This window comes from Triticum dicoccoides, chromosome 7B (assembly GCF_002162155.2).
Source record: "Triticum dicoccoides isolate Atlit2015 ecotype Zavitan chromosome 7B, WEW_v2.0, whole genome shotgun sequence".
NCBI lineage: Eukaryota > Viridiplantae > Streptophyta > Magnoliopsida > Poales > Poaceae > Triticum > Triticum dicoccoides.
The window spans coordinates 87,104,856-87,109,437 of NC_041393.1; the positions used below are offsets into that span (position 1 = coordinate 87,104,856).

At 38.1% G+C, this 4,582-nt stretch overlaps 1 long non-coding RNA gene across 1 annotated transcript; it reads left to right on the top strand.

The window, feature by feature from the left end:
* Positions 1-6: 6 nt before the first annotated feature.
* LOC119337028 lies at positions 7-2,880 on the top strand. The gene is made up of 3 exons (XR_005162991.1): positions 7-181; positions 703-785; positions 893-2,880. It is a non-coding gene; the product is annotated as an uncharacterized LOC119337028 (long non-coding RNA).
* Positions 2,881-4,582: the final 1,702 nt, after the last annotated feature.

A 4,582-nucleotide genomic window follows, 5' to 3' on the forward strand; every position in this document is an offset into this window, starting at 1 on the left:
TCAAGATTGTGGAGGCTCACTACTCGATGACGGGCGTGGCGGTCCTCCGCATCATGTTTTTGCTGCAAGGCTGCAGGGAGTCCATTCTCGTCGTTGTTCGCCAGGTGACGCCGCAGCCGCAGGTCGAGCTTGACCACCACGGTGGCGAACTGCAAAAGGCATTTGGATCCTTCCACTGCAGGTGGCAACATCCTCAACTCCCCGTCTTTTTTTCATTTTTGTTAGTTTGATTATCTGCAAATTGATGTTCCATGACCCAGTAGAGGCAGATCCGAATTTTGTGTTTAGATTTCTCACCCCCAATTGCATCCCATGACCCAGTAGACTAGTACAGATGACATGCCATGACCAAGTGCACTAATCTCAACCGTTCAATATCTTAACTTTGTATAGATGAATCTTAACCGTTAGTTTTCTATTGTTTTAAGTATATGATAGATAGATAGATTGGGTTAAAATGATGCTTGTTTTTGGCATTGACATTGGCTGTCGAGCAGGAAATCACTGCTGCTATGACTAACCAAATCATACCCATTTGCCTGCACCTTTTGTCTCTGTTCCTAGCAAAGCCTCCCACTAAACTTGGTCAAAAATTTATGGTATTTGTAATGCAACATGGAACATTAGATTGCTCTGTTTCTCTTTTCAGCACAGCAAGTCGATACCATCTGTGGCCTAACATTTTAAACTTTTCTCTCTCAGTTATTGGGTTCTTTGTACGCTTTGAAGATGATAGTGTCGATTCAGCAAAAGTGGTCAAACAGTGGAATATCAAAATCATATCTGTGAGTGGGAGGAATTTTTCATATATTTTCTTGGTTATTGTAATCAAATTCTATTTTGCTCCCACTTACAGCTGCTTTATTAATTGTGTTATTAACCTATGGTGCAGATAAGCAAGAATAAAAGGCATCAAGACAGACCGGCTGCTCTGGAGGTGTGGGATCGGCTGGATGAATTTGTGCGGGCCGTACGTGTCTCTCTGGCTTAATGACGCGGTGCTGCTGCTGCTACAAGGCGCTACCAAAATTTTAAATTAAGAATTTGTTGGTGGTGATTCATTTTAATTTTATTGGCACGTTGCATCTTTCAACAAGCTAATGTTTGGTATGACAAAACTACAGGGAACGGCACATCCTCATATTACAAAGACAGAATCTATAAGGTTTTACTCTTTTGTCCATTCTGATTATGTTTTCTTGAAGCAAGACTTAATTACTCCATGGTCCATACAGTGATAGTTCATACACAGCCTAACAGTATTTCCTTGACATTTTGTTTTCTTTCATTTTCAACTCCCAGTTGTTTATACAGAATTATAGATATAATAGTAGAAGTCGTCAGTGACAACTTCCTGCTGCACCTGCTTCTTACCACGGGCACATGCATGCAAAGGTTCTGTCAAAAGCCATCTACGCGTGTGTTTTTCCACTCCATATCACCGAAAAGCAACGGTATCTTTCTGGTGCCACCACCAACAGGTATTGTTAGTTCTGTTGCCTCCAATCTTAGTAGTAGTCGTCTCTCTGCATCTCAGTCAAATTGTACACTTTCAACTTTCTCAAGCATTCGGCCAAAGTGGAGATCAATATATCAACTAGCATAATTGCTTGCTTTCATACAGCAAGGTATGAACATAGCTATGCATTTTGCTGGTATCCTTGGAAATTTCTTATCTATCTTTCCTAAGGTGTTGATTAGATTTATTTTTTTGTCTGAAAAATCATAAAGGAAAGAAACAAATAAATCTCTACAAGTTGTTGTCGCTCATACTTGTGAACTATTTTTAGGAGTAGTATAAAAATATCATTTGTTATCACTAATGGGATAAGTAGAATTTGGTTATCTAATAGGAGTTATATTTATTTTTATTTATCTTTCCTAAGGTGTTGATTTGATTAAAAATCTGATTCATCATAAAGGAAAGACTCTGGGTTGTTATCGCTCATTTTGTGAACTATTTTAGCGGTAGTCTAAAAATACCATCTGTGGTCACTAATGAGATCAAGGGAATTTGGTTATCTAATAGTTGTATTTATTTTATTCCAAACTCGCACGCTAGAATTAGTAGCTTCATTTGTTTCCGTTTGTGCACCTGCCAGCAATAATATTTTTTAAGCAATATTAAAGAGCTGGTCCATTGCTGAAAACTAATTTCATTTTCTAACCGTGTATGCAATTTTGCACTATTTATTTAATGAAAACTTCAATCCTGTCTTGCATCAATCTTCATCTTGCAAAATTAAATCACCTCTCCAATATCTGCCTCTAACAAATACTCATGTTTATCAAATCATCTTTAGTATTCATGTATATGAGAACCATCTTCAGTGCTATATGGCAATATGACTAATCTTCAAAGTACATATACTGCAAATCCCGTCTTTTTTAGTGCGTGTACTTAACTGCAATGCCAATTTGTTGTGAACATCCCAAAATAGACAGTGTTACATTAGTAAAGAAAAACAACTTTCTTATGGTTACTGGAACCAATCTGTTTAATATTTAGAAGCTCACGCAACATGTCCCACAGCAACGCGCGGGGTATCCGTCTGGTATATACATGGATGTGCGTACATGGCCAGGACTTATGTACGTGTCCGACCTGCCCTCTTTTACTTTTTCTTAGCATGAGGTCTGGACAACTGCTTATGTGTGTACGTGATCATGACTCTTTTTGACGGGCTATTTCTAATTCTTTCTATTTTTAAGGGAATATTTCTAATTCTTTCTATGTCCCATTTTGTAGATTTGCTTCAGATCACGGAAGCTTGGGTTGATGGAGTGCTTGTCTTTAGTTTTTGTTTTGACTTTGTGAAACTTGCTACCTATGATGAAACTGTGTAATATTGATGAAACTATGTATATGTATGGATGAAACTTGCTACTATTGGTAAACTATTGGTAACATGTGTTGTATATGTGTTCGATATATATGTGTTCATGACTATTGGTAATATGTGTTGAATATGCTATATTGGTCATATAAATATATTTGTGTTTGATTTTCTGTGAAAATGAATTGATATAAGAAAAAATATATTAAATGGGGCAATATATGCACTTTGCCATCAGCTGACAGATGGCAAAGAGGCCAATTTGGGCTGGCCTATTTGGGCCCTTTGCCATCTGCCAACAGATGGCAAAGAGCTTTGCCATCTGCTGGCAGACGGCAAAGCATGCAGCCTTTGCCATCTGCTGGCAGACGGCAAAGTATGCCGTTAGCCTTCTAACGGGGCTAACCCCGTTAAGAGGTTTTGCCATCTGCCAGCAGGTGGCAAAGCCACAGGCTCTTTGCCATCAGCCAGCAGATGGCAAAGAAGCCTTTACCGGCAGGGTTTCAGACGAACTGTTTGCCATCTGCTGGCAGATGGCAAAGCCTTTGCCATCCGCCGACCATGCCTTTGCCATCTGCCATGGCAGATGGCAAAGTGCCAGATTCCAGTAGTGATACATGATCATGCCAAGATATTCTCATAACTATAGACTTTTCTATCAATTGCTCGACAGTAATTTGTTCATCCACCGTAATACTTATACTATCTTGAGAGAAGCCACTAGTGAAACCTATGGCCCTCGGGTTTATTTTCTATCATATAAGTTTCCAATCTACTTTATTTTGCAATCTTTACTTTCCAATCTATATCATAAAATACCAAAAATACTTATCTTATCTTATTATCTCACTAGTAGAAAACGGAGGTTTAAAACCGGTTTGTAATGGCCTTTAGTGCCGGTTATGGAACCGGCACTAAAGGCCCCCCCCTTTAGTACCGGTTCGGCACGAACCGACGCTAAAGTGCCACCACGTGGCGTGAGCTCGCGCCCTAGTATGGGGGACCTTTAGTACCGGTTGGTGTTACCAACCGGTACTAAAGGTTTTTTTTGAAATTTTTTTTTGAAAATTTTGGAAAAAGAATTTGATTTTTTTTCAATTTTTAATTTTTCTGAATTATTTGATGATTTAGTCTCTAATCACCTCTCTTAACTGCTCAAGTGTGGATCACTCATTCCAAATCATCTAACTTCCCGACCGGTCACCCATCCCTCTCACTACTCCAGCCCGAGCACGCTTGACTTTCGGGTTCTATTCTCCTTTGTTTCTGAGTCTGCACTTGTTGTTTTCCTGACAATAGTAAGATGTCAATCCTATTAACCCTCGGGAGTTTAGCTTGAGCATGAAGTCACACATTTCACCATTTGAGTTTGAAACTATTATTCTAAAAAAACAGTAATTATTTAGTAACGCTAATATTTCTTGAATAAGTTTGACCATAGTTTGACCATAGTTTGACCATAGTTTGACCAAAATTCAAAAAATTGAAATAATTATTTAGTAACACTAATATTCTTGAATAATTATGTAGTAACATTAATACTTCTTGAATAAGTAGTTTGACCAAATTTAACCACATTTTAAAAAAAACTGAAATTTGACCATATCTTTTTTTCCTTTTCGAATTTGAGGATTCTAAAAAATTGCAAACAGGTCGTAGGCTATCTCCATCGGATGCGAATTTTCGTGCTGAATTTTTTGATATATTATACGTTTTTTTCCGACATCGTATGCAAAAGTTATAGC